Raw genomic sequence first — 23866 nt, forward strand, 5'->3', positions numbered from 1 at the left:
TGAATCATGGGTTGATCCGGGGAATCGGGCACAACAATGTGTGAAGATCCTGTTGGAGTCACAGAGCATTTGCACGTTGATTGAGTGAAATAGTTTACAGTTGCGGTACGGTACCTCCATGGCATGTGGGACCACCACTTCCACATGGGTGCAGTCGATGGCACCAATGCAACCAGGTAAGCCAGCTAGTGCATGGAAACCCACTTTGGTGTTAGCAATCTCCTGGGCAGACCGTGGCAATGAGATGTGGTCGTCTGTGTGCTTGAGGAGGGCATCGAGCACTTGGATCAGTGTACGTGAGAATAATGGTTGTGATATGCCATGCAAGTGCCCCACTGTGTGCTGGTAGGTGCCTGTGGCCAGGAAGTGGAGCACAGACACTACCTTCAGTAGGGGGGGATGGCGGTGGGTGTTTCAATCATGCTGACAATGTCGTTGTGTATCATGTCCACAATGGTGGTGATGGTGTCCCGGTCCAGTCGGTACAGGGTGTGGATCTGCTCAGCAGTGAGGTTGAATGGACTGGCTCTGATGCGTGGGATTGGGGGCTGCCTCTGTGGTGGCACTGGCTGTGCTGGAGGGGCTTGCTGGCCCTGCCTTGCCCTCCTTCTCCTCCTGCGTCTCCTCTGTGCAGCCTGTTGTTGTTGTTGTTGTTGTTGTAGTTGAAGTTGTAGCACTTGCATTGCTATCAGGTCCTCCTGCCCCAACATTGCTAGTCCTATTGGTATCATTGTGGAGTGTGACTGGGTCTGGGAAGGGGTTGGGTGTGCTCTTTTTCTACTTCCTGAGTCTGTATTGCCTCCACCTGTGCTGATTCTGTGCACCTGTGGCAGCTGGATTCACTGCACAAGGCCCTTTACGGTTGGTTCGCGATGGCGTTACTAGCGCCATGGCGGTAAGGCACTTTACGGGCTGGGTGATGGCGTTAGGTGCATGTCCGCTTGGGTCGGCATTCGCGTACCTTTCCGCCATGGCGGTGATTACGGTGTGGGATGCCGCGTGCGCGCGTCCTTGGTGCAGTTAGCGGCAGCGTTAACTACGATGCCGCTAATGGCATCGTAGTTAACGGTCAGGGGTCATAATCGGACCTAGTGGAAAACGATGGCGGTAATCTTTTACCGCCATCGTTTTTCACTTAGCGCCAGGGTCGTAATGAGGCCCTCTGTCTTGAATTGTTGTTGTTCATTCTCTTTCCATGGACTCCTGCTGCCCTCCACCGTACCTCGTCCATTGCTGTTTTGTCCTTTGGGCTCTGACGCATTCCTTGTGACCTTCTTATGTCTTTCGTTCCTCTCCCACTTCTCACTCTTCTGATGAGCTCTCAGCTGGAGGAGTGGGTTTTCTTCTCTCGATAGTGGATGGTTTTCTGCTAGTCCTTGGGGAAGAGAACCAGCATTTGCATTTGGCCATCTCATCAGTAATTCTTTTGTGCATGGTGTTTCCTAGTATTTCTTTCTTTGATCTTCCATACCTCCATTGGTCTGGAGCATCCACTGCCAACCTGATGGGTATTGGATCAGTGTTTTCCCACCTGAATGATGTAAGTATAGTTATTTCATTGTGTGTATTTTCTGGATGCTGACCTACTTCTTCTGGGTCTTTGTTCTGCTCTTGCCTATTGGTAGTGCTAGTACTTTCAAGGACACCTCTCTGACCTTCAGTGGGTGCGGTCATTTTGCTGTTGATATCTTGTTCTTCGCCCGTGAGTGATGTTACTTCCTTTTGTGGCGTATGCCCCAGTTTCCCTTTGTCCTGATTCTCTTTTTTGCTTGTGCTGTGGGACCCACGTTATTTTGTGCGCTAAGCAATTTGTATGCATGGTGTTTGTCTCTTCCTTGTTTCCCATTATTTCTGCATCCTCTGTATGCTCTCGGCTCTTCTTCGCAGTAACCCCTCCTCCTGGTGTTTCAAATAGTACATTTGCCCTTGTAGTCGTCCTCAAACGTCTTGAGAGATGGTGTTGGGCGGACGAGTGGTTCTTATTCTCAAAGTGGAGCTATAGCTGCTGCAATGTGAAGGGTGAGAGACCCTGGGTGTGGCGAGTGTCTTTGTGAGTGCATCTGGTAGGCCTTCCTTTGTGCATTCTTGTATTGTCCCTTGTGTGGTGGCTGTACCTTTCTATAGCTACACTCCCCCATACCGCAGGTCTGCTGGTTTCCTTCTTTTGCTGACTGACTGAAATCTTTGTTCTCTGCTGATGGCTTCTCCCTTAGTATTGGAGGGATGTTGTCCCCTTTGGTAGTGTTGGAAGGTGGCAGTGGGCTGGTACCCAGAAGCAGACAGCTGTGTATTGGATTGTCTGTAATGCTGGATGGTGGCCTGCCGTTAGTGAAGCTGATTGCCGGCTGCTTGTTGTCTTCCAGTCATTACAGCCTCTTCCCGCCGTTTTGTGCTTGTGTGGGCAGGCGAGCAGCTGCTATTCTGGTGTACCGGGAACTTGGAAGGATAGATTTATGTCTTTCGTAGGACGGACGTCAGATTGCTTGTGTCGCTATTTCTCCTATAATTATATTGGGATCGGCGGAGGTTGGCTGGTGTCTCCTCACCCTTGGCATGGTCACCTGTCCTTGGTGGCAGAGCTCCTGTGTAGTTGCTGGGTGCTGTAGATGGTGTGTCTGTTGATGTTTGGCGGAGACCCGGTATGAATGGATATTGTGTTTCTTTGTGTATGGCAGCGGATGACCTTTTCTTCCTGGCCAGGATCAGCGGATGGGGTGCGGCAAAGAGCCGTGTTGTTGGTCTCACCCTGATGTGCTAGATGGTTTTCTTTGGGCTATTCTGTACTGATGGATAATGGTGTGCAGACGTGTCTTCTCCCTGTTGCATCCTCGGGTGAGTTGGTCTGTCGACTTTCGTACTTTGGCAGACTGCCCCTTCTCTTACTTCCTCTTGAGCGGACTGCCTTGTCTTTATTATTTTCCCCTTTGCGGGCTGCCCTGCCTTGTCTTTCCTTAAGGGGACTGCGCAGTCTTCTTTTCTGTGGACTGGCAGAGCCCTGCTGAAACTTTTATTGCCTACCATTTTCTTCCATTGTCACAATCAGCTTTCTTTTATTGTCTTTTGTTTCCTTTTGTTGTCAGGAACTCCTTTCTTTTGTGGGCCCTTTTATGTGTCAGGATAGGCGGAATGGCTGGCCGTGTGCAGCGCCAAAAACTCCCCGGGGGGAAACGCTTCGCGTTCCCCCCGGGCCCCCCCTTTTGGCTTACTGCACAAAAACCCAGACTCATTTAAAAGTGGAAAAGGTCGCTTTAATGTGACAGGCCAAAGCTTACAATTCAAAATGCTTAACTGGCTCCAATGGCCTAACAAACTAAATAAATATTTCAACAAACAATTAAATAATTAAACATTCTCCTTTTTCATTTTCATTTTCCCAACAATTAAATAAATAACTCAGCTATCTCCTCCCTACTTACCCCTTGGAGCCTACCGTCTCCTTGCCCTTTTCCCAGGCGTCCCGCTTTCTCCCAGGGGCCATGCCCCTCCAGGCTCAATACCTGTTCCCCCGGGGTGACCTGCTTGTGCAAACAGCGCCACCCCATCCTTTCCCGTGTCATTCCCCATTGTGCTTCCCTCCCCTCACATCAAAAGGGGCCATGCCCCCGGCACCAGAAAAACCCTCCCCTGAGGAGTTCTTTCTGCCCCACCCCCTCCCCCTCCTCTATCCTACCTCCAACTTCTTACCCAGTCTCCCAGCCAGGAACTCAAGTCCGCCAGGTAATGATTATTCCCATACATGGACAAGTGTACTCCGTCCTCTCTAAAAATAAGGAGCCCTTCATACGTTATTTCTTTGTGGTCCATCACTTCTACCGCCACCGAGGCACAAAACTTAACCATTTCCCTGTTTATCCCTTTCCTAGTCCTCTCTATTGCTCCCTCATTTCTCGCCCCCCTCCAAACTCTCCGCGGCAACAACTTGGTCCAAACCACCTTTGCTTGAGGCCACATTTCCCTCATCCAAACTAAATCCCTCTTCATTTTCCTTCGCAGAGAGACCCCCGTATCCTTCACCAGGTCATTCTCTCCCGCGTGAATAATCACCACCTCTGGAACCCCATAGCGTTCCCTCATCCCTGCTAATATAGGAAGCAGCTGATCCCAGCGCAGACCCCCCAAACCGTGCCATCTCACCACCACCTCCTTATAGCTGCATCCCAGCTGCCTCCCAAACACCCTTTTCTCCGCCTCTTTCCCAGCCCACTTAACAATTGAATGGCCAACAATCCACACTTGCGCCAACTCCCCTTCCTTTCGCGCAGCATCTGAAAAAGAAATTAAAAATCACTGACAAGTCAAAACATTACAATAAAAGCAGTCGTCCCAAAATCCTTTCCCTCCTTTCTTCAAACATTCCCCTTATCAAAATCCCTGACGGACCCCTTGTATTTCCCAGACCTCCAACGCCCCAAGCTTTTCACTTTGTCTTCGGAAAATCCCAACCTACTGCCTTCAGATGCTGCGCCCATCCTAAACGAATGAGTCCCAAAATCCTCTGCCTTTTCACCCACTGCCTCCAACGCCTTCCTCAATACCCCCAGCACATGTGCCGCTGCCACCGGCGATCCATCCTCATGCTGAAACACCAAGCCTGTCCTACCCCCACAACGCTCCTTCCACACCATTCCTACCTTTACTGGACATAAATCCTTACTCCCCCTACCCAGTAGAACCCAAGAACCCCTCCCCTTCTGGTCAGTCTTGGATCTTCTGATCTTGATGTCCAGACCTTCTTCTGTAATTCGAACATCTTCCCATTGCAGTCCTCCTACCCCCCCTTTTCCCTCTACCAACTCAGAAACCCTGAAAGCCCCAAAAAATAACCAAGTAAAACAAGTCACAAACAATTCCCCTTCCCATACCGACCAGCAAACTCCCCCCACCACCTCGATGAGCCTCTGCAACAATTCCGCCGATATCGGCCTCCTCTTATCCTTGTCCCTCTTACTCTCCCTTGCCCATCCTTCCAACATCCTATTTGCCATTTCCCCCCCACTTGGTTGAAAACCCCAAAACCATTTCCCATAGAAAGCCATCCCTGCTAACTTCCCCGCAATCGTTGCCTTTGACCACCCCCTGTCCATACACCTCAGGAGAAAATTCATAACATCATCTCTCCTCCTCTCTTCCGCGTCCCATCTACCCTTCCAACTACAAGCTCCCCCTCTAATAAAATCCTCCCAGGCCCTTCTATATGCCTCCTTAGATGCCGAGGCCAATGAACCCTCCACCAGTGAAAGCGCTCTCAGCTTCCTATCTTCCACAGCTCCTCCGGAATCTGTTGCCCCTCCTGCTCTGCATCTGGAGCCAATCCACGGAATTTCTGCCATTGAAAACGAGATAATGCATCAGCAATGCCATTATCCTTCCCCGGCACATGTGTTGCCTTAAACACCACATTCCATTCCATGCAGCGCAGAACAAATTCTCTCATCAGTCTCACCACACTCTGATCCTTAGCTGACTGCCTGTTCACCACATGAACTACGCATTCATTGTCAACATTAAAATTCACCTTCTTGTTTTGAAAATCTTTCCCCCACAACTGCAATGCAACTAGTAGTGGAAAAAATTCAAGAATTGCTATACTCCTTCCTTCCTTCAACCACCGCAATGGCCATTTCTCCGCACACCACTTTCCTCCCCAGAAAACTCCGAAACCTCCCGCTCCTGCTGCATCAGAAAATAACTGTACTTCCCAAGTCACCGGGTCTCCCTGCAACCACATTGACACTCCGTTGAAACTCTCCAAAAAGCGCAGCCAAATTCTGCAATCCTCCCTCACTGTCCCTGACACTCTTATCCGATGATGTGGGCACTTCGCTCCCGCCATAGCCCTCGCCATGTTCCTGCAAAATGTTCGCCCTGGGGCCACCACCTTGCATGCAAAATTCAGATGCCCCACCAAACTCTGCATTTCAACCAGCATAATTTTCTTGGCCGCCACTGCTTTTTCCAACAAAACCACCAATTTGCTCACCTTGTCGTGCGGCAAGCGTGAGGTCATGGCCACTGAATCCAGCTCAATTCCTAGAAATGTCAATACCACTGCCGGCCCCTCTGTTTTGTCTTCCGCTAAGGGCACCCCCAGCTCCTCCATCAGCTCCTGAAACGACTGTAGCATTTTTTTACAATCCTCCGCTCTTTCTGCCCCGCTAATGAAAAGAAAATCATCCAAATAGTGCAGCACTCTCCCAACCTGAACTGAATGAGAAGACCCACTGCAAGAAAGAGCTGAACCGCTCAAACAAAGCACAGGAAATTGCGCACCCCATTGGCAAGGCTTTGTCTATGTATATGCCTTCCTCAAACTGCAAACCCAACAACCAAAAATCCTCCGGGTGCACCGGCAATAACCTGAAAGCCGCCTTGATATCACACTTGGCCATGAAGGCCCCTCGCCCTCCCTTCCTTATCAGTTCCACCGCCTGGTCAACACTTGCATACACAACTCCACACTCTTCCGGGGCAATAAAATCATTAACTGACATACCCTCCGGCCATGACAAATGATGTATCGGTCTGAACTCCCCCGGAGCTTTCTTCGGCACCACCCCCAATGGGGATATGACTAAATCACCCGGCAGGTCATCAAATGGGCCCACTATCCTTCCTGCCGCTATTTCTTTGGTCAATTTATGTCTCACCACGTCAACATTTTCTCTTGCTGACTTCAAATTTTCAGCCCACCTGCGCACTCTTGGGCCCTGGTACCCTAATCTGAACCCCTGACAGAAACCCTCACTCAAGATCTTCGCCCCTTCTCTGTCCGGATAAAATTGCAACCATTTTTCGAGCACCCCTACTTTAATTGGAGTAAAAGCTTTTTCCCACAACCCCTCTACCTGCCCCCCTCCCCCTGTCCCCCTGTTGGAAACACTGCGTGAGAGGGTGTTTTCCACCACACTTGCTACACTCGTGCCTGAACCTACACAGGGTCCTTGCACAGCCGTCCTTATTATACCCCCAGCTCGCTGCTGATGACTGCCCCCTACCTCCTCCCCCCGCCCCATCATGGGCGGGGCGACCAAGAAAGGGCCGGAAAGGTACGGGCAGCCCGCTCGCCGTGTGCAGCGTCAGGGCAGGCCTCGTTGGAGCCATCCATTGCAACCAGAGATCCATGTCTATCTCCCCCCAGACCACCTGACTGTCCTCCGCCAATCTCGCTCTGAATTCCTCATCATACCTTACCCATGCAAAACCCCCAAAACTCGTGAAAGCCTTCCTGATAACATCCATATATTTGAGCAGAGCCACGCAACGCTCTGGAAATTTTTCACAATAAACACTGGCATAAATGATAAACGCCGACGTCCAATTCTCAATAGTCACCGGGACCCTTGGGCGCGACGCCAGTTCCCTTTCTTCTTCTTGAGACCCCTCTTTTGCTCTCACTTCCCTATGCAGCAATTTGAACACATCTACAAATTCCCCCGCCTGAATCTTCTCCCTTGTCGTTGCCATCAAGTGTGCCCCCAATGGTTTTGTTATCCCCATGTACGGCACTTTTTTCTCCTTTCCTTTCACTTCATTCTTTTTTTTATTTCCAGCTTGCACTTCAAGCACCAATGGCTCCATCGCCTTGTCCGTTTGGACCTCCACTGAGCACATGCTCTTTTCAACCCCCAATGCTCCAATGGCCTGCACACCAGCTTCTTTCCTTGCCCCATGCAAATTCGTCCCATCATTCCCCGTCACCCTTCTCGTGACCCCTCTCTGCCATGCAGATGACCATTCCCGTTCCTGCTCACCTCTTTCCACGCCTGCCGTCTGTGGTCTGGCGTCCACCCCGATGCTCGTCATCTCCTTTCTTAGAGGGCTCCTACTGCGGGGACAAAACATGTCAACAGACTCACCCAGCCAATAATTTCCCCGACCCCCTACCCCCCTACCCCCTGCACCTGCCTTTCCATATCCCACCTCAAACTTCTTTTCTCTTCCCCCCTTTCCCTTGCCGATCTATAACCTTCTACCTCCCACTGCCCCACATATTCCTCCAATCCAACTTCATCATCCCTTATATACCACTGCTGATGCGAGCTCATGCTCGAGTTGAGACGATCTTCTTCTTGCGAGCCCGGGGCGTACGCCCCGTCACTCCTTTGACGTCTTCTCGGCGGGGCCGGGGGGACCCTTGCCTGTTCCTCTTCTCTCGGGCGAGGCGTTCCATCCTCCACCCTGTAATCCTCATTGCTAGGGGCCGTGCTGCTCCCTCTAGGCTCTCCTTGTGCTGATCGAGGCGGGGCCGTACTAAAACCCTCAACCTCACTCTGACCAGCGGGGGCTGCGCAGCGCCCTCCATCTTCCTACCTATGGGGGCCGTTCCGCGCCCCACTCTAACCTCCTCAATTGATGGGGACCTCTCCCGCCTTCTCCCTCCTGCACTCTTCTGCAAGTATTTACCCCCTCCTCCCCTCTGCCCTGCCATCCCCCTCTGTACCCCCTCAATCGCCTCGTTCGGGTTCCCAAGAGCCCTCTACATCTGCGCACTCCTATCTTCCATAGGGCTATTACTCACTCCCTCCCTCAGTGGCTCCCCACCCGAAATCATCTCTCCCTCAGACGCTCTCCTGTCTATCTCCCTTCTCAACCTCCTTCCCCTGGATTCCCATACCTCCCCTCTCCCCGCCGCGGGGGTGCAAGCCACCACTGCCGCGAGAGCCCCATCAGCCGCGGCTCTGCGCTGCGGCCTGCCCCCCCTACCTCCATCGCACCCGTGACCTCCCCCACCGCCCCCTCCAACTGGGCCTTAGACGCCCGGCTAATAATTTCAAGGGCCTCCCTCAGGGCCCTAGCATCGACCATACCCCTCTCACTAGCTCCCTGTCCCACCATGGTGCACTACTCCTCTTAGAGTGCACTAATATTCCACCCTATGAAGCTAACTAGCTAAGCACCCGAGCCAGAACCTACCCTTGGAATGTCCTTGTAAACTAGCAACCAATAAAATAAATTGCTATAAAGAAATAATAAAAATTTAAAATACCTTATAATACTATATAAGGATAATAAATAATTATTACCCCAAAAACAAATTAATTTTTTTTTTTTTTTTTTTTAATAAACCCCTAATAACAATTGCCTAAATAGCACCACTTCCCAAAAGGAAACCCCTCTATAAAGTTTGTACCAAAAATACACCCAGATAAAATATACTTAGGTATAACATTTTTTTTTTTTTTTTTTTTACACTGCCCCCTGCTTGATACACGACCCTAAAGCACTGTCTTAAAATTAAGACACGGTCCCTTTAAGAACAGACCGTGCCTCTCCTCAGGAGAACGCAACCCGCGCCGCTCCAGGAAAAGAAGCCGACGTCCCAAACCTCAGCAGAACGCTGGGTCCTGAGAAATATAAACCCGCGGTAAAACCCGCTCCCTCCCAACACAGATAAGAATAAAATCCTACTTCCTACACCCCCTCCAAGCCGCGCAGAGACGCCCGCCCGGCCCCCGAACACACAGAAAACGCTCCCGCCCGCGACCTGCCCCCACACGCAGGTAAGAAAACAGGGGTGTCTTATTTACGGCACCCCTGAATGAAAATAAATAATTTCTCTTTCTGTCTTTTTTTTTTTTTTAAACCAAACCCACTAAACCCACTAAACCCTACCCTACCTCACCTGACTACGCTTGCCCACACAACTAGGCCTGGCTATCTCAGGGAAGGCTCGGGAGCAGGCGACCTGGACTGACAGCAATCTTCAAGTCCTAACCGTCGCCTGGCTCCCGAACCTTCCCTGAGCCCCTTAAATACCCCGGGAGGCGCTCTGCCTCCCACGGCCACTCGCTGGCCGTGTGAAGCGCCAAAAACTCCCCGGGGGGAAACGCTTCGCGTTCCCCCAGGGGCCCCCCTAGTGCCTTTAATCTTTCCTTCTTTGTTTTTTTCCCTCTGGATGGCTTATTTCCTTTTCCTTACTGTGGTGGACTGCTGTGTACTTTTAATGCGGCGTACTTCCTTCTAGTTGGACTGCCTTACTATTTTGGCACGGCGGACTACAGTCTAATCTGAGGGTGGACTACCCTTTCCTTTCGTTTGTGCAGTGGACTTCCATCTGTTTTGTGGAGTGGCGGATTGCCACGTCTTCTGAGGGCGGAATTCCTTTTTTTCGAACTCTGGATGCGGGGATCGGCAGAGGGTGGTGTTATGGAGGAAAGGGCAACGTGCCCTTCAAGGGAAAGTGAAACCAGGAATGGGAGACGGAGGGGTGGGAGGTTGGAAGAGGAAGGGAAAAGGGGAAGCAGTTTGTAAAGGGATTAAAAGAGATTCAGATGTGTTTCTTTGTACATGCTTTTGTGTATGGGTGTCCTCGAGTGCGTGGGCCCGCAGGACACAACTACTGGCGACGAGTGCAGCGACCCGCGCTGCCGTCCCGAGAGGAAGAGACCAACACATCCTAGCACGGAGAGGAGGGCCGTGCTGGAACAGGTGCGTGGTGGCGCCATTGAAGGAGGAAGGCCCTGTGGAGCTGCCGGCAAGACGAACTAGTGAAGAGGACCAGCGCCCGGTGCCTGCCCAGGTGGGAGGAGACCAGCTGAGCAGTCGGTCACGTAGACCGACCGGCTCGAGGAGGAGGAAGGACCCGCGACGCCACCAGTGAGGAGGACCAGGCCACAGAACCCCAGGAGGAGCGGGCGCAGCTGCCGGTGAGGACCAGCCTGCAACGTAGGACGTCTGGCAGCACAGCAGCAGCAAGGAACCACTCCGCTGGAAGACAGAGGATGGAGTACTCATGTGGCGCAGCATCCGCTTGCCCAAGAAGGTACGGCAACGGCTGGAGGAACGGCCACGTGACGGGAGTATTAAGACAGGCGGGAGGAGAGCCGGTAAGGACAGTGGCACAGCGTCAAAACCACTTGAAACCGAGGATCCATTAAGAGTTGGGGCAGATACAATCCCTGTTATAAAACCACTTGAAATCGAGGATCCATTAAGAGTTGGGGCAGATACAATCCCCGTTATAAAACCACTTGAAAGCGAGGATCCATTAAGAGCTGTGGCGGATACAATCCCCATTAGAAAGCCACGTGAAAGCAAGGACTAGCTCGGTGCCAGAGCCAACCTGAACACAAATAAAGCCACTTGCACAAGAGGATCAGAGCCCCAGGCCCGGGAACCCAAGGCAGCCCACCAGCCTACACTGCAACAAAACTGTTGCTTCACCCACCACAAAGGATTCAGCTCGACCCCACCTAATCCCAAATGTCACAACCAGACAATGCAGCAGCCGATGGCGCAGTGCAACCCATACCAGGGGTTGCACCGACAAACCCCATATCATTCCTACACCGCCCAACCCCCTTCTCATTAGAACCACAAGAAAACCAAGGCCAGAGATGGCAAGAATAGATGGACGAATTCAAAGAATTTGTGAGAGCTGTGGGAACCCAAAACGCACCAAATAAGCTGGACATCTTTACTTAGTAGGGAAAGACATCAAGAGTGTTATCAAAACGATCCCGCCCCCGGAGAGAACTACTTATTAGCGACTCATCGACGCCATCAACACCCGCCTAGTCGTAGTACCAAACAGAGACTACGAATGATACATTTTCAACCAGTGCACCCAGGCACCCCATGAGACAATAGGACAGTTCATCCTACGCCTCCAAAGAAAAATAACATACTGCGACTTCGCAAACTTCAACGATGACGAAACCATCCGGTTAAGGGTCATAGAAGGGTGTTTGTCCTCCCAATTCTGGAAACATCTACTAAAGAAACCCCTTCCCCTCCAAGAGATTGCAGAACTGGCAAGGATTTATGAACGCGTCGACGTCCAAGCCGACAACATGCAGAACCCAAAAAAGCTGGACATGGTACCCGCCATCACCACCAACTCGCAAGGGCAGGCCCACCAAATGAACACTGTGGGCCTCATTACATGGTATGCGGTAACCATGGCGCTACCAGCGCCATGGTTGCCGCCGGTATTTTACCGTGTCCGCCTTGGTGGATGGCGGAATTACCGCCCTACTCCAAGGTGAGCGGGGGCGGTAATTCCCCATTCACCAAGGCACTTCCCCATTCCCATTTTTGCCCCCATAGGGCTCAATGGGAATGGGGAAGGAGCAAATTACAGTACCGCAAATTGCGGTACAGTAATTAGCACCAAGGTCCCTTTGTGGGCCCGTTCCTTAGCGGCTGCTAAAACCAGCCGTTGAGGTCGGGTCCGGCAAAGGGACCTCGTAGTAAGGCGGTAAGGGTTTACCAGTACTGGTACCCTTACCGGTACCGGTAAACCCTTACCGCATACCATGTAATGAGGCCCTGTGTCTCGACAAGACTTATGGAACACGACACGCCAAATTCAACCAAACAGACAGTGCTACCGATGCGGGTTTGAGTTTCCCCACAAAGGACAGTGCCCAGCAATTTACCAGATGTGCATGAGGTGTGGCCAAGAAAATCATTTTCAGAGCATGTGTCGGGAAAGAAAACCACAACTTCAAGCTTACAAGCCCCCGAACCAACTAGCACAAAACAGACGATACGAAACGCCAACGCCACTCAACATGCTATCTTACCCCGAGAGTGACTCAAATAGAAATACGGCCCCAGGAGTCCCACGCACCCCGGATTCATCTGAGCCGTGGAGAACCTACAAGTAGAGCCAGTACATGAAATATACAACAACCCGGAACAAAGCTATCACGGACAGACCCGTCCCACTGAAGAAACAAGATGGGAGTTCAATGCCTGAGACTCTTATGAAACCCCCCCCCATTGAAGAACTGCCACTGGGGATGGAACAATACCCTGAATATGATCGATACAGCAGGGAATATGTTTGCCTCATATCCGACTCATCTGATGACAGTGCAGCACCCAGAGTGACAGCCCATCTGGGAGGAGTTAACACGCCCTTCCTCATTGACACCGGGGCAACGGTCAACGTAATGAACCAGAAGACTTACGAAGCCCTCAAAGAAGCATATCCCTTACGACCGTCACAAGCTCACATCTTCCAATGGGGCGCGACCACCACACTGACCTCCAAAGGTCAGCTTCTGTGTGATCTAATATATCGAGGAGGAAGAGTGCCAACAACGATCCATGTCATCCTCAGCCCAGTAACAGGAAGATGTCTCCTGAGCCACAAAACAGCCATTGCGCTACAACAAATAGACATCCGCTACGACCAGTCAGAGACAATTCAAGGATTCCCGCCAAACGCCCAGTCAATACAAGCCATATCACAGGAGACCCTCAAGGTAGAAACATTGAAGACCACGTTCCGCAACCTGTTTAAGGGCGTCAGCATGTTAAAAGACACTGTGATCAAGTAACACATTGGCCCCTCTGTATGGCCCATACCACAACACCCCAGAAGGATCGGATTCCATTTGCAAGCCAAGGTAACACACGAGCTACAGTTACTACTTGACAACGACATCATCGATAGAGCCGAGGGGGCCCACCCCCTGGGTATCTCCCCTTGTAGTCATCCCCAAGGCGGACGGACGACTCCGTCTTTGTGTTAACATGAGAATTCCCAACACGGCTATCCAATGGGAGAGACATCCAGGTCCAAACATCGAGGATATGTTAGTGAGGCTTAACCAAGCCACTAGGTTCACCTGAACTAAGGCTATGACCAGCTAGTCATTGCACCGGAATCAAGACCAATAACAACCTTCATGACACACGAAGGCCTGTTTCATTACAAAAGACTGAACTTCGGCATATCATCAGCGGACAAAATATTCCAAGAGACCATTCGCAGACTGATCAGCCCAGTGGCGCCCGCTTTCTATTACAGTGACGATATATTGGTTTTCGGAGTCACACAGGCCCAACATGATGAAGCGCTGACCCAGGTATGCCACATCCTCCACGAAGCTGGCCTCACAATCAATGGGCTCAAGTGTGAAGTCAACAAACACAGCCTGTGCTTCTTTGGCCACATTTTCTCAGACCAAAGCGTCAGAGCGGACCCCGACAAAACAAGCGCCATAGTCAACCTAACCAGCCCGAAAGATGTGTCCGAACTACGCTCGTTCCTGGGGATGGCAGGATATTGTGCACAATATCTCCCCCACTATGCGACCCTCACCAACCCCTTACAACAACTACTTAAGAAAGACCAACCTTTCGTCTGGGAGAAGTAATGCCAACAAGCATTCTCTGCGATCAAACAAGAGCTGGCCACCAATCATCAGCTGGCATACTTCAACCCACTATGAGACACGGAAATAACGGTGGATGCCAGTGCCGTAGGCCTTGGAGTCATATTAGCCCAGACCAATCCACTACAGGACACGGAAACACATGTGGTGGCGTATGCCAGCCGGTCGTTGAACACCATCGAGCAAGCCTACTCCCAGGCGAAACGTGAGAGCCTGGCGGCAGTCTGGGCGTGCGAAAGGTTCCACCATTTTTATCATCAGAAGGACCTTTGTATTGATCACCAATCACCAAGCCATGCTCGCCCTATTTGGCAACCCCAGGATAAAGATGCCACCACGCATCGAACGGTGGGGCATTCGCCTCCAGGAGTATGACTACACCATTGTTCACAAGCCTGGAGGCGAAGCCAATCCAGCCGATTACCTATCGAGACACCCAGACAAGCCCCCCGGACACTCAGATGCAAGGTGAAGCTGAGGAGTACATTGCATACCTGTCCTTGAACGCCCTTCCACCAGCGATCACAATGAGACAATTCATAGTATGAAGCAGAGCTGACCCCACAATAAGAGCGGCCATTCAATTCACAGACAACAACTGGTGGCGATGGGTGGCAACGGAACACTTTGAAGCAGGGGGGGGGGGCAGACAGAAGAGACCTATCAAGAATGGCGAAAATACATGGCGAATTAGCCACGACAAGCCAAGGAGTGCTATTGAGAGAAAATTGACTAGCCCCCAAAAGTCTCAGGAAACCCCTTGCCATGATTGCGCACGAGGGCCACAGGGGCATAGCAAACACAAAGAAGTTCTTACGCAATCAAGTCTGGTTCCCGCACATGGACACCATCGTCGAGAACACATTGAGACACTGTGACCCATGCCAGATAAATGCGACAAGCCCACCCCCATGTCCACTCCAGACAGTCCCCCTTTGTGAGGGACCGTGACAACGAGTAGCACTTGACTTCTATGGTCCACTTGAGGAAGGAGGTCACCTCCAAGTGTTGATTGATGAGCACACGAGATTCCCCCTCGTGAAACATGTACAATCCATGGCATTCCACCATGTCGTAGTCGTAGTGGACAAACTGTTCAGTGAATAGGGCGTCCCCAACATTGTGAAGACTGATAATGGGTCACCTTTCCAGGGACAGGAGTTCGGGAAGTTTGCAGCACATCTTGGGTTTCACCATCAGAGGATCACGCCACTGTGGCCACAGGCCAATGGCATGGTGAAGCGCTTCATGGCAAACATCAAGCGGGCATGCCAGAAAGCAGTAACTGACCAAACCTCCATGCCTCAAGCCATCTCACAGATGCTATGGAGCTATCGACATACACCCCATGAGGTGACCGGCCGGACCCCAGCAGAGTGGATGATCAGATATGAACCACGAACCTGACTGCCACAGCTAAAAGACTATACCCCTTCAGAGGATGCCGAAATAAGGAAACGAGAGGCGGAGAAAAGGAAGAAAGCAAAGGAGTGGGCCGATCAGAAGCGAAGAGTCAACGAACCCTAAATTCCTGTAGGTGAGACGGTACTGGTCAGACAAGCACAGAACAGGAAGACTGACTCTAGATACAGATCCAAGCCCCTGATAGTGACAGAAGTCAAAGGGCCGATGATTACCGCCATTGGAGACCACGGAGAAGTAACAAGGAACACATCGTTTTTTCAGAAAATGTTCCAAGAAAACCTGGAAGACAACACACCCCGAGAGGAGGAACAGTCGGAAAGCCAAGAGATGCCCCCCAAGCCACCTGAGGATCCCCCACCACAAGCTCCGGACGAAAATACAAGTCACCCCTCTGGTCGACCTCAGCAACCCTCAAGGAGACCGACACATCTCATTGAAGAAATGTAGACACTGGGCTTACATGATAAGTAAAGGGGGGTGTTATGGAGGATAGGGCGACGTGTCATTCAAGGGAAAGTGAACCTAGGAACGGGAGAGGGAGGGGCGGGAGGAGGGAGGAGGAAGGGAAAAGGGGAAGCAGTTTGTAAAGGGATTAAAAGAGGTTCAGACGTGTTTCTGTGTACATGCTTTTGTGTAAGGGTGTCCTCGAATGAGTGGGCCCGCAGGACACAACAGGTGGACTGCTGTGTAACGCTGTAACAGCAGATTGCCTCTGATACCTTTCTTATTGTACTTTCCGTGCTTTATCCCCTTAGCCTGTTGTTCTGTCCCATGATTTTACTTTCATTCAGTAAATCACACGGAGCAAGCTTCATATGGACCTTCACTTTATTCTCCCTTCTCGGAACTAACTTGCTCCTCCTTTGCTCCTCCTCTTCCTCTCTAGTCTCCCTGTTATCTTGGCTTCTTTCCCGTAAGGTGGTTCTCCCCTTAAGGTGGACTAGTCCTGTTTCACACTACAACACATGGTTATTTGTTGTGGTGCCCAGGAGGGCAGAAGTATAAATGCGGATACAATTATCTTTCGATGCCAAGATCAGCCAAGTAGAGCAGGGAGACGGAGGCATCCTCGCTCTGTAGATGTAAAGTGGCAGGCATGCAGTTATGATAATAAGAATGAATACTGAAGACGACATTGTACCTTGTAAGGACATAGTGTGGCAATGCAGGAAAAACCAGGAAGCGTTTCTACACAGTTCTACCCAGGGCCAACTGAAGATGTGCCAGAGCTGGTGGGGGACCATTTCAACATGGTGTTTGGGGCCCACTATTGCTTTATAAATGGTATAAAAGAGTGCCATATATCCATTGGTGCTTACATTACATTTAAGTCAAAGGGATAGCTGCAGCTTATCAGGGGAAACCCAGTCAGCTGAAACACTATGTGATGAATTAACTTCAGGGACACTAGAAGTCAAGGCATGAATATCAGTTTCTAAACCATTAATCAGCCCCACACCTCTAGTACAATAGAAGGGATCTGAACAGATTGTAAACACAACTAAATTATAAACATCCTTGTCCAATTTTGGTAACGCGAACAGAAAGAATGGCTTATCTCCAAAAGGTTGTGGATTGTTGGTTAGTTGAAAAACTGCAAAAATACAATTATTACCCAATGATAAAAGGGACTGTCCAGTCAAGGTTGTATACAAATATCTATTATTATTATTATTATTATTATTATTATTATTATTATTATTATTATTACAACAGACAGTTCTAGCACACTACAAAATAAAACCCACCCTGTAAAGGAATGCAGAGGACCGACTGTTTCAAAGAAGGAAAAGGGATGCACTCTGGATATTGACAGGAGGGTAGTCAATATAATAATTAATCTTAATAGTTCAAGGATACTTGGCTTCAACAAAAAGGGAGCAATGGGTCGTAAAATGTCACTAGGGACCTGCAGAGAAGGACCAGGGGACAGCACTACAATGTACCTTGTTCTGTAGGAGTTCTTGGTGCTCGACAGGGTTGAGTCGGTTTCAGGGTGCTTTACAGCTTCTGCGACAAAGTTCAAGTCGGGAGACAGCTGCAGGTATCAGATGGGAAGCAGTTTGGCGGTCGAAGCTGGAGGATAGCTGCATGCTGGCCTACACAGCGTCTTGGGGCCAGGACTCATTGCCTCAGTGCTGGTCGGCGGTTCTAAAACACTGGTCGAGGCGTCTTGGATGGATTTGGTGATTGTGGCGTAACAACAGTGAACGGTGCAGTCAGTTGCAGCTCGAGGGACTCAACTGGCTCGAAAATGTTGTTTAAGGTGGACGTCGGTAGATGCTTGTTGATGCACTCCTTCTAACTTCTTCATTGGACTTGTGTCTTCCTTTAAGACACACGGCCCAAAGCTGAGGAGAGTGTTGCAAAAACTGCCTGGTCCTTGGTTTGGTTCAGAGACTCTCTGGCCCTTCCCACCTGGGAAGCTTGCTGCAGAGCCTAGCAAGACACCCTGTGTGCTGGTTCTTGAGCTGCTGAATAGTCCTCTTGATTTGGTGTCTCCAGCTGATCCCTGGGCAATGTTTAGGGGAGGGATCTTGCATTCTTCTTGGAGGTCCTGGCATTCCTTCACTGACAGAATACGCAAAGCAGACTGTACCTTCAGCCAGGGTATAATGATCATTCTTCCTTCTGCTTCTGGTGAAGCCTTCATATGATCTGCCCAAAAGAGGGTCTCAGCCATCTTTTAAAGCCAGTTGGACCACAGGGATTGGTGTAGGCTAAGCCTACCCTGATGAACCAATACTGGGTCACCACCAACAATCTCATTTATGCGTGAGGCCATAACCAGGGTGCTTAGGAACACAAAAGGTAAAAGGGTGAAAACATGTAGTACTATGTCCCACCCATCTTCCTGTCTGTTGTGGATCAAAGGGTCTCTCTGGTTAATGGAGCTCTCTCCGGTTCCTGATTAAAGCGGCAGGTCTCCCTTGAAGCTGCAGCGAGAGACGACATCCTTGCTCTGATAAACCACATACTCATAGCTTCTGAATGGTGCCCCCCTGCGAGGATGAGTACTGTCGTCATTTCACTGTCAATCGATGCTGAGGGCGGAAGCTGGCTTCAGGTTGACACAGTGCATATGGAAGGGTGTTCGGGTTTCCTGTCTCCTTTGTTAGCCTCTGCAGCCAGATGGGGCCTTTCTGAATTAAACTCTGATTAGTATTCGAATGCTGCCAGCAGCTACAGGGCTCAGCAAAAGGACAGGGCGGATCCATGGAGCCCTTGTTAGTTAATTAGGCTGGCTATGTCAGGGGGAAGGTTTGGCCCACCCCCTTCTGGAGATACATTGTGTACTCCACCCGTCAGATCCCAACTAAATATGACAGGGGTGGACTGCACCTGTAGGCTGTGTCCACCCAGAGTGCACAGGTCTGTGCATATGTCGTACAGTGAGCATAAGGCACTGTCTGCGGATTAGACCCACACATTTTCCAGAAGTTAATCTACCATCATTCAATTTCATTTAAAATTTCAAAAAGTCCAAGGCGAGTCCACACCCACCGTGCAGATGGTCAAATTCCTCACACACTCAATGTCTGCTTAAAAGCTATTAACTCTCTTTGACAGAAGGGTGCTAATGTAGGGAAATCAGAGTAAAAGGCAACAAGGTGATGAGATGGAGGTGATGGCCTGAGACTGTTAGCAGAAGGCAGCCTGTAGCATGCAATGTCCCAAGTTAAAGGACCATGTATCTGTGTCAACATGGGGCAGCTGCCTGGGCCACCAGATCCTGAGGGCCCATTTCAACTGAAAAAGTGAAAAGGCCCTGATGCCATCCCGGACGCTGCCTTATTTGCCTTAAATAAATAGTCTGTAATTGGGCTCAGTCTAGAGTCAGCTCTGTTGCTCCTAGCGAGGCTGGCTACATTTGTATGCATTTACAGGGAGTTCACACACGAGGGCTTTAACTCCATAGATGTATCAAAATCCGCACCTGAAATCAGATTAAAAAGAATGTGTTCCCAGAGTAAACATGTTATGACGTTCCTGGCAGTGCAGATGGAGTGCATCACTTTCTTTTGTAGTCCTCTTTCTATTTAATTATTTCTACTTTCTTTCTATATTTTCATTGTCTTTCCCTTTCTCTTCCTATGTATTCCCTCTTATTTCTTTAGTGTTCTCTCTATATGTTTCTAGCTGTATTTAATTGTTTCTTTCCTGCTTCCCTTCTTCGTTTCTTTCTTTTGTTTCTTTTTTTCGTCATCCATTTCACGTACTTCTTTCTTCCTCTAACTGCTAGCTCAATTATTTTCTAATTTAACACATTTTTTTCTTTCATCTTGAATTCTTTTTGTTGTAAACATCTGTTTTAATTCTCCGTCTTTATTTCTTTCATCGAGTTGGCCATACCCTGCCATTCACGGAACATCTCTAGGGGGCACTGACTCTCCCCTATATATTCGTATCTTCCATATGAGCGCATGGGAACTTCTGGAAGCTTGGCTGCGAAATGACTCGCAACTTCTGGCCCCCACTATGCGAGTGCATTTTTTGTTCACGTTCGCTCACGCTTGGCCGCAGGTAAACCATAATATTATTGTACATCAAGTTGGCCCCTGCTCCTGCGTGATATGACATTCCCTGTCCAGTCCATCCACTGACCTTGGCGCCTAATTCTTTCTGACAGGCCTGGCTGCCTTCACAGACAGCGCCTTCATCTTAAAGGCTCTCACTGTCCTCCCTGTATGTGATGGACATTACATTCATTGGGAATTCAAAGAGGAACGTGTAAGAGGAGGAGGGAGAGAGAGAGCGAGAAAGAGAGATAGAGAGAGACAGACAGAGAGAGAGAGAGAGTTAGTTCCCACTCTTACATAAAATAACCATGCAGCGTCCAAAGGAAAACCCGAAACACCACAACTAATTTGTGCTTGCATCGATGTTTAATAGAATTCAAGTAGGAACCCTACACCAAATACTGCAGACAATAATCCCCTGATCACCAACTAATAGTGCTGAAAGGTGTAAGGGGTTGACCAGTTTGCCGCATTGCAGATGTCATGCATGGATACCACACTATTATTGATCAACTGACTAAGGTTGTTGAGGACGACATCTTCCCTTTCTCTGTACCTCCAAGCATGACAAACAGGGCATCTGTGCGCCGATAGGTAGATGTTTTGCCTAGATAAAGCGTGGGGGCCCTACCAACAACTAGAGGGTGGATCTCCTAGAATCTCAATATCTGGCAGGGCTTTACTTAGGTCCCTGAAGGTTATGATGGCTGCCCGCTGAGTTCAGAGAGTAACTGCTGCATGGCCCATTTTGAAACCTGAGATTAATCCAAGATCCCCCACACATTTCTATTAATTGGGGCTATACCTTCGGGTGCACATAATTTTCAGAAAGAAGACCAATGTTGTCTGTTTGTATGTAGCATGACCGGTTTGCAGGACTTCTGAATCTCTAGTGCTACCTCCCTTGACACCCTATGGGCAGGAGAGCGATTAGTTCAGCCTTCAAGCCATCAGCTGAAGTCATCAAAACATAACGAGAGGAAGAATTGGAGACGGCAGTACTGGAAGAAGTATGGGTTTTGGGGAACCTATCGACTGGAGGAGAGGATACCAAGAAGTCCTAGTCCAATAAGGAGCAATCAGGAATATCAGTGCTGGCTCCCTGAAAGTATTTCTGAGGATCCGATGAAGAAACAGGATAGGAGGAAAAGAGTACAGCAACGTCTTGGGTCATGGTGTGACGAATTGACTTCTGCTACTCACCTCTTACATTTCTACAAACCAAGAGCCAACACAATCATAAAGTAAAAACAGGCACAGTTAAGAGTTATAACTCCTTCACCTTTTGTAGTAACATAGGCAGAGATAAGGCAATTCTCTCAAGAGGGGTGTGACTGCGAAACAGTAGCAACCCAAAGAGTGAGGTACAACAGTCCAAAATAAAGGTCTGTCCAATCAAGGTTCTATAAAAATATATATACTTTAATTAAACACACCATGTACAATAATAACTAAATAGAATACACTACAAAAACCAACCTCTTTCGAAACAACACAGAATATGTAAAATAGCAGGAGGACGCATTCTGAGTAATGAGACTGTGGGATAAAATGCTAAAATAAACACTCTGTTCAATAAGGATAGGTTCTTCAGTTGCAGAAAGGGATTAATGTGACCTAGTTCTCTAGTACCCAAGAATGGACAAATGAGGCTGTTAGCAGTCAATAATACCCTGTTGCAGGTCTTGCCAGTTTACAGTGTCGAACCAAAAACAAAGAGGTGATGGCTGGAAGCCTGATTTGCATATGGTCTTTCCCCTTCTGTAATGGCTTGGCAGGCAAAGAACGGCGGTCTGGAGGGTTTCCCAGAGCAATGCCAGTGGTTAGGATTCATTCTAAACCTTCTAGCCATCACCTCTTTGTTTTTACAGTGTCGAACCAGGCTTTTGAGCTGTTCTGCAAGTGGTTTGAGCCAAGTTCAGTTGCAGCGAGTCGCGAACTCGCGTCGGGTCGAATCTGTTGGCTCAGAGCAGTTTGAAGGCAGCGTTCGAGTGATGCAGATTGGGGAGCATGCCGGAATCCGTTTTGGAGGACTCAGTTCAAGACATGTGGTAACCGCTGGGTAGGGTCAGCGAGTGACACTCCCATGGTTCAAGTCGAAGGTCGGCAATGGTTCAAAGCGGTGACCTGTTCTGCGATTCGACGACGGTTTGAAATGATTAACTGGTGTGCAGTTCGACGAAGCAGTAGTTCGAGGTCAAGCCGGGTCATTGAGTAACTGCTTGTTCGAGTTGTTGAGTGACACTCACACAAATTGAGTCAAGCTCTGGAGATGAGCAGTTGATTCAAGCAGGTGACAGGCTCTGTGAGGTATGATGTGGCATTGGCTTAGTTTGAAAAACAAGCACGCTGGTCTGAAGAGTTTGGTTGAGTGCCAAAGGCAGCACCGACTGGTATGCATGATTTGATTTGGAATTTATAGAGCGCAACATTCACCCAAGGGCATCTTGGCTCTAACAGCACTGGTAGGCATTAACAGGCAGATAAGGGATCAAAAGAAGTGGGTTTTCAAGGATCTCCTAAAGGAGAAATGGGCCCTCATTACAAGTCCGGCGGTAATCCTGCCGGTGCATCCGGCAGGTTGCCCCCAGACTTGTAACATTTTACCAGTGCCTGACTTCCCAGTGCCACCGGGACATTACAAGTCCAGCTGCCTGGGAAGCCAGGAACCGGTAAACTGTTAGTCCCCATTCCTGTGGAGTCCCAAAAGACTCCATGGGAGGAGGGACCCGGAAGCGCCGGCACCGTTGTTAACGGTGTCGGCGCTTCCGTGAAGAGTCTGCCTACCATGGCTGCTGTGCCCAGCAGAGTCAGACCTGTCGGGCATAGCAGCCCCAGCAGGCAAACTGATAGTTGTTTGGTCCAGAAACAAGGGTGCTGGTGAGTTTACCAGCACCCACGTTTCTGGACCGGCAAACTCGTATTGAGGCCCATGGTCCTCGATAACACGAAGAGAGGAAGGAAGAAAAGTTCCACATACTGGCAGTAGCGATAGAAAAAGCACAGCCACCAATCCGGGTATATCGTGCCAGAGGGACAACAACTAAACAGGTGAGTCGACCGCAGAGCTAAGGAGGCAGTATAATGAACAAATATCTGTTGCAAGTACCCTGCTCCCTTTCTGTAGTAAGGCCAGTGGAGCAAACAGATGGACTTAAAAGAAATCTGCTTGTCGAACGGGAGCCAGTGCAAGCGGCAAAGAATGGGAGTGACATGAGAGAAACGAGAAGCAAAGGTGGCCACCATAGCCACCGAATTCTGGAGAACCTGGAGACCCCGAATGGGATATGCAGGTTGCCCCAGGTACAAGGCGTTGCAATAGTCCAGGGTAGACAGCACCAGGGAAGCCACCCCCAGAGCCCTAAACTGCATGGGTATCAAAGGAAGAACCTTTCTCCAATCTAAAAGTGGCCCTGTTAGCATACTGCACCAATCTGCTAATCAGCGAAGAGGGTGGCAGAGATCTTAAGTCCAAGGTCTTTTACCATTGCAACTGGGGCAGGGTAAGTTCAGAGAGAAGGGGCCAGAACAGAGGGATCTAGAGAGCAGCGGCAGAGGGAGGGCCTACCACCAGCACCTCAGTTTTGCTGCCATTCAGCTTACGCCAATTACTATTCATCCAATACCCCATGGCTGTCAGACAGGCAATCTCCTCTGATGGAAGATCCAAACCCACAATGATTTAAGTGTCATTGGTGTAGGAATAACAGAAGAAGCCATGGAATGATATGAGTTTGGCCAAAGACTAAATGTAGATATTAAACAAAATGGGTGGGATGGCAGATGTCTGGG

The sequence above is a fragment of the Ambystoma mexicanum genome, chromosome 10 (genome assembly GCF_040938575.1).
Source record: "Ambystoma mexicanum isolate Mex_15411 chromosome 10, UKY_AmexF1_1, whole genome shotgun sequence".
NCBI lineage: Eukaryota > Metazoa > Chordata > Amphibia > Caudata > Ambystomatidae > Ambystoma > Ambystoma mexicanum.